We start from the raw sequence: 14,347 nt of genomic DNA, 5'->3' as shown, positions 1-14,347 counted from the left end.
AAAGACGTAAAATCACTTACCTTGGCCAAAAAGGGCTCCAATATTGAGGAACATACATTTTCAATAAATTGTCCGCAACAATTAAAAACTTGGTTTCAGATAAAGTACAGCTTAAACAGAGTCTCAAAGACTTTTTGATAGGCAACTCCTTCTACTCTCTAGGCGAATATCTTAACAGAAACTGTTAGACCAGCTCAAGCAAAAGTGTCTGTTAGATTTCAGTTTTGACAGCATTTGGTCACAACAGTCAAGATTAGATAATTTGTGTATGATAAATTTATTAAAAGTGCATAACTATGTTTCATTCTGATAGTGTATTAATTCTGTAAATATTAGCAGTTTCAGTTTACTCTAATGCATTCACCTACTTTGACACTCCCCTGACAGGTGATCAGGGTAAAGAGTATTGTGTTCCAGGGTTTTATGTTTTTTATGTTATACTTACTGACTTCTTCCTCATCCACGAGAATCATCTCATTTTTGGATCTGTGCAACGAAAACTGAATCTAATGTAATCTAACGCAATCTGAATGTGAGCCCCGACACACTCCTCTCTGTTGTACAACTTGCGGCAGAAACCTGTGGACAGCATACTGAACATGACTTGCGCCAGTCTCACGACAAGTCGAAACCGGTGGAATTTTACTTTCTACGTAGGTTTTGGCCCTTGGAAAAAACCAATGCTATTTTGTTTTATAGGCTGTTTTTGACTTCAGAACAATGAAAAGCCTATGTTTCCCATTCGATGTGGTAAGAACTTGCCGTAGTGGATGAGCTTACCTAACACTGCCACAGCTGTTGACTGCCGAACTGAACAGTATGGATAGTGTAATGTGTAACTCAAACTGCAGCCGTCGTATTGAGATTCATCTGCCATCTGTAGCCGACCCAATGTACATTAATTGTTTTTTTTTTTTTTTTTGTTTCGTGACGTTTCCTCCTGTGTCATTAATATGGACAGGTCTGAATAGCGACCTTTTCTCTCCCTTAGTGAGTATGAATACAATGGCGACTTGGATTCAAACAACCTTTTACCTTTGGGGTTCCAACATACTGTGGCAGGAGCAAACGTATGAGTACCTCTCCGACCCTTCAACCCCACTCCCCCCCCCCCCCCCCCCCACTTTTATCTCTGCCCCTCCAAAGACATGCGACATTCTTGCTAATTAGGCCTATCAGATTGCTTCTAAGTTAACATATACAGGTTGAGATCTCCCAGTCACAACCCAGTATCTTACCACCATAACAAATGAAACAGCCAATCAGTATGTACCTTAGAGTAGGCCATCTTGTTGTATGTACCAAAATAGGAGCCGAAAAACGACTATTGTTCGATCCTGGTACCTATTTGGTGCTAAGCCAATTGGATCCACGTATTAATTCCTACATCCCACATCTCAGTTGTCTGTATTGTTTGTCAAAATATGAATAAAGATAATGGCACTACTGTTGGAACTTACAGGTTAAGGTACATATTGTGTGGAAATACGACGCTACTTTGTGCAAGCCACAAGAGCTCCTCAAATTGTGCTCTACAGTCTTATTTCCACTTCTAAATTGTATACATTACTCGTCAAAATTTACTTAAAGATTTATTCGATGCCAAAACTCGACTGTGGTTCGATCTTCGTGCCTACATGGCTCAAGCTATAATAGATAGTCAAATTAAGTGGCGTACGGTTATTGCCATGTCTTAATTGTATCTGTTATTTGACACAAAAGTAGGCCTAGTTTGGCTAAAAGCGATACACCAATTGCCAGAGTCCGATGGACATGACGCAACGTATGTGTAGATCAGAGCCTCCCTTCCCAGTACTAAAATTCGCCAGTCCCGGACACAAAGCATGCGCACTACCTGTAAAATACTTCTAGCCAAGATTATTTGGAATTTTTATTTAGTCAGCACAGTAATATTATTAAGGCATACTGCACCATCAGAGATGATGTTTGCCAGATCGTCCCTGATAATCTTCCAGAATGAAATGTGGGTTTACGGATTCTTCGAATGGCCTCTGATATCATATTTCCTCTGACGTCCTTGGATCTGCACTTTCTGCGGCTATTCCAATGCGTGAATACATTTCATTAATATTTACAGTAAATGAAGATGTCTTGTTTTTCCTCAATTTTTATTCAGAAATTTTCACATAACGCCTTTAAAATAATTTTTGGGCTTTTTCTGAACATATACGATAGCCTTTTTCCTTCAGTAGCAGATCATATTCTTCCTTCACGGCAATTTATTCTCCAAATATTATAGTTTGCGTTTTTGACTTGTTCTCTTTCATTTCCAATTTTCTTTTGTCTACACATAACACGTTAACAGCTCATCAAGGAGTAATTTGTACAACAGAGTAAGGTTTAACTGTATTTGGTAATTCGATTCTTTTTCTTAAGGCCCACAGAATAACATTATTCAATCCTAATTTGGGGGTATCTATATTTGATAGTAGTGTGGAGAGGAATATCCTGAACCAAGAGAACTATGATTCTCTAGCTTTAATATAACAGTTGTGTTGTCCTTGCTAGAGTCTGTGTTAATTATTTCCGCACAGATTACAGGTAAATAATTAAAATTATGACAGACGGAACGTAGTTTTTTTTAGCCTTCATTGTCTGGTAAGTTTACTCGAACACCAGTCAACTTTTGTGTATTCTTATTGTACCTGTCTACAAGTTGCTGAACGCTGTTAAACGAACACAGCAGCTGTTCCGTAAGATAATCAGTAGCGTACGCAACACAGAAGTGAATGACATACATTATGCTCTAGCACTTTATAAATACATTTCAATACGAATTATTTGTGACAGAATGCACACTCAGAAATTACGCAATTTGATCAGTACCAATATACAGTTTCTAATCGTGTCTTGTATAACATGCCATGCTACTTCTCCTACTTAACATTGGCGCAATATGAATCACTACGCCTCAAGGGGCAAAAAAAAAAATTCATTCTTTACCCTCCAGCCTATCAATAGCATGTTATTTAGCTAAGGAAGAAGTGAAATTTTCATGCAGACATCTATTTTGATATACGATGTAATTTAGTAACATAGTTGGAGCTCATCTACTTTAAGTGTTTATACCAACTTTGGAGCTCATCTACTTTAAGTGTTTATACCAACAGTCTTATTCTTGTTCACAATCACATTGCTGACTCCAAGGTAATCACAAATCTCCATTTTGAGAGAAAGACCGACAAAACATTTCATTGTATCCAGATCGATAAGGTAATAGTCATCAACATTGAGTTTTGGCAATGTACTAGGCAGCAAACTACGGAGAATTTACCATGTAGATAACTATTGAAAACTTAGACAATTTCTTCTTTAGTGTTAGAAAAATCCATTCTCTAATTGTTCTTGGTAATCCACTAGTACACAACTGATTTTCTCTGCTAGCAACACGATACATGATCAACACACATCTCAGAAATCTGAGCAGTAATACACGTACTACTTTGAATATGTCAACAAATCTGGGCTTGTCTGAGATTTTGCTTGCTAAGCATTCGTGCACATCTTAGCACAGCCCCAATCACGGGTCACGTATCGGGACCCACTGATTTATGTCATATGTAATATTTTTGGGGGGGAAATGTTACATACAGACACAAAGGAGACATTAAAGAGGAATGCGCTGTAAGGATAATGTCTTACATTCACTCTCTATCTTCAGGAGGCAACTATTTAAAAATTAGGCAAGTGGCAGAAGCTTCATAATGTATTTACTCTTTTTGCGAAATTTTTGCGAAGAGTCAGCTGCACTCCGGAAACAATAGCAACGTTCATAAATTTAACATTGGGAACATAAATAGTCTCCAATATCCCCTTTCTTAACCTCATTTTTGGATGCAAAGGCGCTAAGTATACAGCCACCTCTCAAGTTAATTAACTGGGAATACCGATAATGGAAGATTTAAAACAAATTTTAATTATTTGTATTTGAAAACTCCTTATCCACTGATGGATATCTGCATAAATAGTGGTATATGGCTGGCTTAAAAATATGAAACTTTGTTGTAGATCAAAACTTAAAACTAAACAAAAAATCCAGTTGTGTGACTGGCCAGCATTTAGCCTTTTTTTGTGTCTATATTGATGATTCCGTAACTGTTGTACAAGGAGCGTCTTCATATTGAATTTGCGTTCATGACAGAGCCTTGTATCAAGGTATTAGAAACAAAGCAAATATGAACAGTTTGTTTTTATTGCTGAAGTCTGCTTCAGAGGCCAAAACTTCAACCTAGAATGTTAGTGATTTAATTACCTTACTTTTCACAGTTTCGTTTCCCTCTGTTATTCTTTCATTTACCTTTGGGCAATGAAATCTGTGGGCCTAGCTACAATTGCCTGTGTACGTCATTTCAAATATTGGAGGAAAGAATTTTGTACGACCACCAGTATGATCATGTTCAGTAAAAGACTTAAGTGTTCGAACAAATTTTCGAGCTGGTTACAGCAGTACCTTTATTAACAATGTCTTCATCTCATCCTTGTTTAAAAAGTACAATGTTAACTAAGCATCTGAAGTAGGATAGGCTTCACACACATGTAGTGTTCCAAATAGGTCAGCATCCATTGCTGATATTAACAGTTTCTGTTGCGTTTGTCCACAAATCGGCAAAACGATTCCACGACATACCGAAACTCGTCAATGCCGTACCGAGATACTAAATTAGTTTACTGTGAGTCGAAATAGAAATAGGGAATAAAAATTAGCATTTTAAGTAGGAGTTTCAGTGACTTGTGTAACAGACATTCGTAATCATTGCGAAAACATCACTATAGCGTAACAGACATGCACTGTATTTTAAACATTACGATTACGCAAAGTTTCATTTTTAAGTATTCATATAAGTCAGTTTTTACATCCGGATCGCATTCGGCTGTTCCACAGAAATCCCGTTCTTGTCCTGTTTCTGTCCAACGCAGCAATGTTTTTACAGCAGTCAAATGACGAAGAAGTGCGTTAGGAATCACAGAAGGAGAAATTCCTTTTCTGGTTGGTGAAGTTAATCCTGTAGTATTGTCGTTTTGATAGTAGTACGCTGTCATTTCTTGGCAAAATTAATGGCTGTGGAAAAGGCAGTGGGAGCATTTTTTCAATACCAGCTTGTTCAGATTAAATGATTTGAGGTCTCCGTCGCTCAGACGAGAAGTGTCTTCGTAGTTTTGTTATTCGACTGCATTACAAGTACTTGCCACCATTCATTGTTCCTTTATACAAAATCAGCAAAGTAATGTTTGCTATAGTCGGCCGTGTTATCCTGCGGAAAGACAATTGTCCCATACGACGTAGCTACACCACTAACGCTGAAAGAATCGTTTCATTTGTGAATCAAAATCAATTCATTACAATGGAATACTGGCGAAAATGAGTAGATAATTGTCACCACCCTCACGATTTACTTTAACGAGGAGAAGTATTCACAGCTGCAGTGCCACTGGTAAACTGCAATCCGATAGAACCTGGTTCCGATTAATAGACCGAAAACAATACACCGTGGAGACTCTCCGCTAAACCACGCAAATAGCTCCCCAAAGCTTCCGATACATGAGAACTCAGTGTAAGCGATCGATAGTTCAGGAGTCTCAAAAACATCAACAATACCGTTTCCAAGACAATGACTAGTTCACTGTTTCTCTGACTGATGTTTCTGAGAATGAGATGGCACTAAACGTCTTTTGTATACTTTTCTCAGTGGATGTGAGGAAGAATCACAGAATATGCTGATTAGAACGAATATTCTAATGAGACGAGAAGAAAGTATGTTTTGAGAGTACACTAACGAAGGTCATAAGTAATGAGAAGCAGCAGAAATGAGGCCACTTACAAACGTGACATTAATTTTGAAGACCGAATGAAGGAACTGAGCTACGTAAGAAGAAACATAATACATTATGTACGTTGCAAAGAAAATACAAGAAGTAGGTAAATAGGGCATCCCCCGCTAAAAACGAGTCTACTATTTCCAAACAGAGGTATTAATTTGTAGAACAGATGCATAAGAATTTACATCCTAGGAACAATTATTTTCTAAGTGGAAAATGGGAAAGAAAAGAATGGAAACATGTGATATTTATTTATTTATTTTCCGTTTATTGGTTGCTCTTTGGGTGATACTGGATATATCAATGTACTTTTACAGTTACTGCGTAAATTACAGTTTGAGCACTTACAATATTTTAGGATAGACGCATATACGTATATATGTCTAAATAATGAATGAAACATAAATAAAATTAATTAATTTAATTAGGCTGATCTTATACGAAAAATGGGATGTGCACTTCTCAGTGATCCAGATATGTAGCACATATCTCACGATGTTGGCTTTGGTACTACAATGTGCGTTCACTTTCGTTTGGACTATCAAAATAGTCTACAATACCGTCCTGACATGTTGAGTTCTAGCAGTCTGATCCTTTAAACTGCCTGATAGTGCCTCGTATAACAAACAGCCTGCTTCAGCATGAATTTTAGCAGACAATTTTAGTCGGCTACTTTGATTTCAGGTTTTCTGGGCATACAGCATTTTGAAATGTTATCAGACATACAGATGGGACGGCGCCACTCAACTGAAGACCCGAGACCATTTCAAAATTAGTCGGTACTGTTGTGTAATAATTGTTTTCAACTCTTGTGCTGTAACTGTGTATTTCTCTGTATTGCTTCGATGTACAATTTACTTTGAGTTATATGACTCTTTCGTATACATACGCAGACGAGGCTGTCAAAATTTTAAATTCTTTGAGTGTGATTTTGGAAGATTTTCTCAATGAAATACTTTCAATAAGTCTGACTGCCTTTTCTTATCTTAAGCAGTCTGTTTATATGCAAATTTTCTACTCTACACCGTATTGTTATACAACATGATAAATGTGGATGAATTACTCCACACTACATCTTTAATGTTACGGCTGTTAACATAATATTTAATGTACATTGGAGATAAGAGAACAGGAAATTCTCCACAGCAATGTCCTATGAAGTTATTTACAAATGAGGCTATGTGTAAACAGGGAGTTAACATAACACATAATTAGGAAATATATAGCGAGACTTTCTGAATAGCTGTGTTATGTATTGATTCTAAACACTGCAGTTACATGACTGAGTCGACATCTTGTATTATAGAACAACATTTCTGCCATTGGTGTAAGTGATCTTCACCTTCATGTATTAGTTTAATTGCAGCTGGTTTCAGTGATACAATCCACCACCTGCAGGCCCCTCTACGACAGAGGTTGATAAAGTTTCTGACGGGAATCATGGCCATATTGTTAGTAAAATTAATAGAGGCCTTTGGCGTGGGCAGAATTTGGTCTATGTGGTGTGCCTAGTTGCAGTACTTTTACTTAGCTGGTGTGCTGCAATTCAGACTCATCGCACACTATACATTGCTAGGATGCCGATGGTTTCTTTTCCTTTAAACAAAAATATTCTAACGATTCCTATTGAAAACGTGATAACCTCTGTCGTAGAGGGACCTGAAGATCGTGCATTGTTTTACCGAAACTGACTGTGTGAAATGAAACTAAGCGAACCTACGTCATAATTCTGGTAACATACAATTCAGGAGAAAGAAATGACGTAATCAGTGACAAGCTGCCCGTGTGCAATAATTAAAAACAACGTGGAAAGTTGAAAATACGTGCAAAACCGGGATTCAAACCCGGGTCTCGCGCTTACAAAGCAGATGCAGTGACACTGTGGTAATCACGACTGCATGGACTACACTAGCAAGCCTCCCATCAGACCCAAATTGTCAACTTCTCCACGTGCTAGTGATGTAGTGCCCCTTGCCCGTTATCTTCATTACTTGCGGCATTTAGAGCTTGGTGTGCGTCTGCACTGAAGTCATTACTGGCCTGACTCGCCTTAATTATAAATGTTGTGTTTGTTTTTTTTCAGACACGTCCTAAAGAAAACAAACCATTTTGATCCCTCAACCGCTATGAGCCAAGACACAAAGAAATTAAAGGCATTAAATGCCAGTGAGCATTGATCGAAATCGATGGAGAAAACTGAAAATTTATGATGGACTGTAATTCCAAACTGGGTCTACTTTTTACTAGACAGATACACTGACTAATATGCCATCCGAACACAGTGGTCAGCAGAACTGCACGGACTAAACTAGGAAGACTCCCATATGACCCAAATTTTCAACTTATCCACACACTACACTTGATTGCCTTGCCATTATCCTCATTAATGGCCGAATTTCACCGATTACTGTAAGAGTTAGAGTCTGATGTGCATCTGCGCTGAGGGGCTCCTTGGCTACCTTCGCCTCGCCTGTTTAGTATACAGGAGACGCAGGATCGAATTCCGGTCTGCCATACATTTTCAGCTTCCTCTATTCATTGAAATCAATGCCCACTGGCAGCTAGTGGCTGCAGCGTCAAAATGGTGCCTGCTTTTTTCGACATGTGCAAAAGAACACACATCACTTACGTTCAATAACGCGTAAAACCTCCATCTGCTGCGGCCTGAAAAAAGTGTCTGCATAATTAAATGACTATTTTGGGGCTCTTAACCAGTTGCAAGTTGATTTGCGATATTTCATACAAATAGTGAACGAATTTAAAGTCTGAAATAAACTACGCATTACGAGACGTAATCTCATGTGACAGATTCAGAATAGACAAGTATTACATTTGTAGCCCGTGTATATGTCTTGACGAAGCATAATTAACAACCACCAAACACCCAAACTATATTCATCTGGTATTTGAGAATGAGAGAACTAATCGACTTCCTACAAACGTTAAACATAATTTAAAACCTTTTCTAAACTTTTTTTGCTTACTTGCTTAACGTCAAATACTTAACACATTAACTCATTTATAAAGTAGCCAGAAATCTGAAAATGTTTCACACTCGAGTGTTTGATTCTTTAAAGAGTCAGGGCTTTACTGATGCCTAATCAAAATTTATATGCCATGGGCAAAGACGACCCACACACTCCGAGTGGCTCGTTCTGGACTTTGGTGGATGCTTGAAAATGGTTGACTGCTTATTGTTCAGACATTGCGATCGGTCACGATAATAACCCCACTCATCTGGATATAATACAGGTGCGCAATTAAATGTTCAATCTATAGATGAAATCAGCTTGCAGGCATGGTAGAGCTTTATTAAGCCCTGTACCACGAATGTACGCAGTTTAAAAGGATAACATTTTGTTAATGTAGAACAGTGGTTTGACTGAGATGTAGGGATCGTTCTACTGTTCTCGCACGATTTCTTCTATTTCTGGAAACTTATGCTTCAATTTCATCTCATAACATGAGTGTTGGCCTGGAAGACACTAGCTATTTGTACACATTAAGCACACGTCAAAATATTTCATTTGTGGAACGCTGTGTTCGCAAAGCCATAGATGGAGTCACGTAGCAAATAATATGCTGCTATACACCAGATTCATGTCATACAGATAAAATTTTCCTGTTCAGTGAATAATGGGAGCTACACATCCTTATTTATCAAACTATCTAGAGTAAGTGACAGCGGACAAAGTGGCATGTTCAACTGAAGGGTTCACAATCAACGACGGAAGTACTGAGACAACAATTCGCTCCCAGTACACCTGTTTTGACAACAGACAAATCGAATTCAACAGGTGCGCTAACTCCAACACCTGGTGCTATTAATTAAACGCTCAAACGCAAACACAGTTCTCCTTCTCTTGCCTGCCTTCCGCATTAATTTACATGAATAATATCGCACAGATCTGTGGATTGACTTCTGCCGTCATTAAATAGACGTTATCACAAACATTTTCGAACGTTTCAGAAAAGTAAATATGTACGAATCTCTCCACTTTATCTTAGCCATTATGTATCCTTTAATAAATGGCCTATAGCTGGACAATGAAGCAAGTATATTTTTGTCTTTCTGTATGCCTTTTTCTTTTACAAAGATATGCACAACAAAAGCAACGGGATTTTGGCTGCGTTAAATAGTTACACCTTTGATGTCTCTCACTTTGTCGAAGGCTGGCACTGTATGGTAGTTCTTAAATAGTCCGTTCTACTTTTAAGTGCAGAATAACTTCCAGTTTTTCGCTGACAACATGCTGCATATGTGCCTTGTCCTTCATAGTGTGCAGTACGTATTCCTCGGATACTGTCGTCTTATGATCCATTGTTCCATAGTTACTTTCCTAACGACTTCGTATGTAATATAAATTCAGCGAAAACTCGTTTCGTTGTCTTTTCAGAACTGTTACATGTTTTCGCAATAGTTATCCTAACTTCGAGAAATAAATTTACATTTACTTCTACATCTAAATGACTACTCCACAATTCACATTGAAGTGCCTGTCGAACCACCTTCAGCCTATTTTTCTACCGTTCCACCCACTGACAGTTTGTGGGAAAATAAAGAATTAAATCTTTCCTTAGGCACTCTGATTTCTCTTGTTTTATTATCATAACCACTTCTCCCCATGCCGATTGGCGACAATTAAATATTTTCAGATGCAGACGAGAAAAACTGAGATTGAAATATCGTGAAAAGTTTCGCCGCAAAGAAAAAGCCTTTGTCCTACTGATTACCATCCCAACTCGCTTATCATATCCATTACATTCTTTCACCTGTTTTGCGATAGTACAAAACGACTTGCCCTTCTTTGAAATTTTTCTGTGTCCTCCTTCAGTTGCCTGGTAACGATCCCATACTGCACAGCAGCACTCCAGCAGATGAGGAACAAGCAATCTCTTTAGCAGACCTGTTGCATCTTCTAAATGTTCAGCCAATAAATCACAGTCTTGGTTCGCCCTTCCTACAACATTCTGTGTAATCCTTCCAATGTAAGTTGTTCGTAATACCAATTTCTATGTATTCGGTCGAACTGACAGAGTTTAAATTGGTGTCTTTTCTCGTCCAATCATAATTTAAATGATTTCCTTTTCTGCTCACACGGAACAACTGTCACTTTCCGCATCATTCACGTACCGTATTTTGCAATTGAGTTTTGTCTTCATGTAACTTTATTAGACTGGGGCTGACAGCATCGTCTGCGAACAATCTAAGTGGGCTTCTCAAATAATCTCATAAATCATTTATGTTAATTAGGAAAAGTAGAGTGCCAATAACACCTACTTGGGAAAGCAGGATATCTCTTCTGTTTCACTCGATGGAATTCCGACGATTACTGTGACCTTTCTGAAAATAAATCATGGACCCAGTCGCACAACTGAAGCGATAGCCAACAGGCATGCAATGTGAAGTCTGTTGTGAGGAAAGATGTCCAAAGCATTTTGGAAACCTATAAATGTGGAATCACTTTGACATCCCCTGTCAACAACACTCATTACTTCGTGTGGATAAAGAGATAATTGTGTTTTACAAGAGCGATATTATATGAATCCTTCCTGACTGTGTGTCAATAGGCCGTTTCTTTCGAGCTGATTCATAGAACTCACTGTATGTTCCAAAATGCTTCTGCAAATCGAAGTTAGTGATATGGGCCTGTAATTCAGCGGATCCTTGCAATTTCGTTTCTTGAGTATTGATCTGTGACTCAGTGGATTACTGCTGTTTCCTTTCTTGAGAATTGGTGTAAGCTGTACAGCTTTCCTACCTTTTGGTACAGATCTTTCGTCGAGTGATTGCTGTTGTATCAGAATGCTCAGAAAGGAAGTTTATTGTTATACTATCTGGATCGGAAGACTTGACTATTAAGTGCTTCAAGCTGCTTCGTTACCGGAGAATACGTACTTCTAAGTGATGCTGGAAGTTGTTCTCGATTCTAAATCTGGAACCGTTACTTCTTCTTCTTTGATGAATAAATTTCGGAAAACTGTGTTTCATAACTCTGCTTTAGTGGCGCTGGTTTGGCAATATAGCCATTGGCTTGTCTTGCCGCTGGTATACTTTACATACGTAATATATGACGAAAATAATCATTCACATAACTTTTATTGCTATATATCGTTTTGGAATCAGAAACTGCCATGAGAATGATACAATTCAGGAAAGAGTTTGAGTTTTAATGGATTCCTTGGCAGAAGATAGTTCATCGGTAACCATTTATTGATTATTTCTTAATTTGCGGTAACATAGGCACAAAGGTGGGTAACATTAACATGAATGACAATATTCAAATTTTGTCGCATTACTGAATGATCGTACTAAAGACTATGGATAAGGCCAGAAGAGGTATAACCAAAGAAAAACATTTTTTCATCTTTCACGTATTCATTAGAACATAACAATAATTTTATTAGTAGACAACTTAATCTGCGTGAATAGAAATATAGAATAAACTACTAAGAAATCCGAGTTTAATTTGGTATACGAAAGCTTCTGAGTTTTCTAGGGCACTAAATGAGCGTTCTCACTATGGAAAGTCGTTTCCTAATTCCAAACATTGTTCCTACGTAGTAGGAATAAGTAACTCCTGTCATTTGCGTATCAAGTTCGTGAAGTAGTTCCATTAGGGCAACAACATTTACGTAGGCGAATAGAATCTCCTAAGTTTCCAGACTTTCTTCAGCTATTTGTATGAAAACGCCAAAATCGTCGCCTTAAATGAAAGTTGACAGTTCGACTTAGCCTTTATTGGGACGGCGACGCAATAAAAGAGAGTGCTTCTGCAATTTACGACGCCCGGGGGACTACTTCATTTCTGGAAACATATCTGTGCTATTAAAAGTGGCACTTACTTTAATTTGTTTCAGCACATTCGGGCGCTCGTGCACTTGCTCTCTGAAATATTGCTCCGCGAGCGCACTACTCGTTAACGCTAAAGACTGACCCCACCAATGAAGTAATGTACTCTCCACTCACGAAATACGACAAAAATAATAGACACCTTACAACGAGTATTTCAGTTTGGTTGATAAAGTGGGCAAAGATGTACATACCGTAAACGACTGTCCGCAGTTCATCAATGAAGTAGTGTACGGTATTTTTTTCTACAAACGAAGGAAACAACTTTAAACAAGTTCTGATGATTAAGTTAATTGCTTGGAGCAAATGGCATGCTAATTACAAGTACATTCCTATTTCATTATCTTTCCCCTTCAGCTTTTTGTTTATGGACAGAACGGCGGTTATAGTCACCTGTGGGTACCTCGCATGTGTCCCCATACTGCAGCATCGAGGTTCTTCAAATTTATTATAATTCTGTTACGCACTACACGTCTCTTACAAAGGCTGTTTCCAATGTAAAAACTTCAGTACCAGTCCACTAGAAGAACAGGAGAAGTCTTCTAAATTGACAGCTGCAGCTTTATCGCTGCCAGTTTGATACTTTCAACTCTGAAGTTTACTTGAAACAATGGAAATATACATTTGCTAGACGTCAACATAAATATGGATGCCTTTATGTAAGTTTCATGGGCTATTGTAAGAGCCGTAGAGTCGAGGGGCTTTCTGGGTGTCTACTAAAAGAATCGTACAAAAGGGCTTCCCATAAGGCTTTATATGTGGACGAATATTTTGTCATCTGATCCGCTGCTCGAACTGATGGGTGGGACTGACCAAGGGCGTGATGATATCTTTGTGGTGATCTCTGGAGATTCCAGGTGCGAGCTTGAAGTAAATCGCTCTGAAAGATGCAGCGGTGTTACGGGAGCAACAAATTAACAATAACTGCAAAGTAAACTAAATACATGCTGATTATCGGTAAACGCTTCTAAAGACGAATCCACCCCCTAGGAGAAGCAGTGTAAGCTGATATATAGGAGTTTATCGAGAAAACGGAAGACATTTCTCAGTACTTTTAGATACATTTACCTAAAGGGTTCTAAAATCATGTACTAATTGCAACGACGGCATTGCTAAACCATCGCTAAGGTCTGTAAAACCGTACCTAAATACGATGCTGAGTGCACTGTGGGCTTTGCAGGAAGTGCTTGAGCTACTGGACTCCACCTGATGCGACACAGGCATGCTAAGACCTTCGCTGGGAGGACTCTCCTAAAAATGTTGGGAGCGTAGGGTACCATAACAGCATAACAAGAGAGGCTCTTATCGCCACTCTTGGGATATGATCCACGGATATGGAAGTACGGTATCTTGCCGCAGCATAGTCATTGCGCCAAGATGTTGTTGTTGTTGTGGTCTTCAGTCCTGAGACTGGTTTGATGCAGCTCTCCATGCTACTCTATCCTGTGCAAGCTTCTTAATCTCCCAGTACCTACTGCAACCTACATCCTTCTGAATCTGCTTACTGTATTCATCTCTTGGGCTCCCTCTACGATTTTTACCCTCCACGCCGCCCTACAATACTAAACTGGTGATCCCTTGATGCCTCAGAACATGTCCTACCAACCGATCTCTTCTTCTAGTCAAGTTGTGCCACAAACTTCTCGCCAATCCTAT

This window comes from Schistocerca nitens, chromosome 8, assembly GCF_023898315.1.
Source record: "Schistocerca nitens isolate TAMUIC-IGC-003100 chromosome 8, iqSchNite1.1, whole genome shotgun sequence".
NCBI classification, from domain to species: Eukaryota; Metazoa; Arthropoda; class Insecta; order Orthoptera; family Acrididae; genus Schistocerca; species Schistocerca nitens.
Note: the sequence above shows the minus strand (reverse complement) of the source record.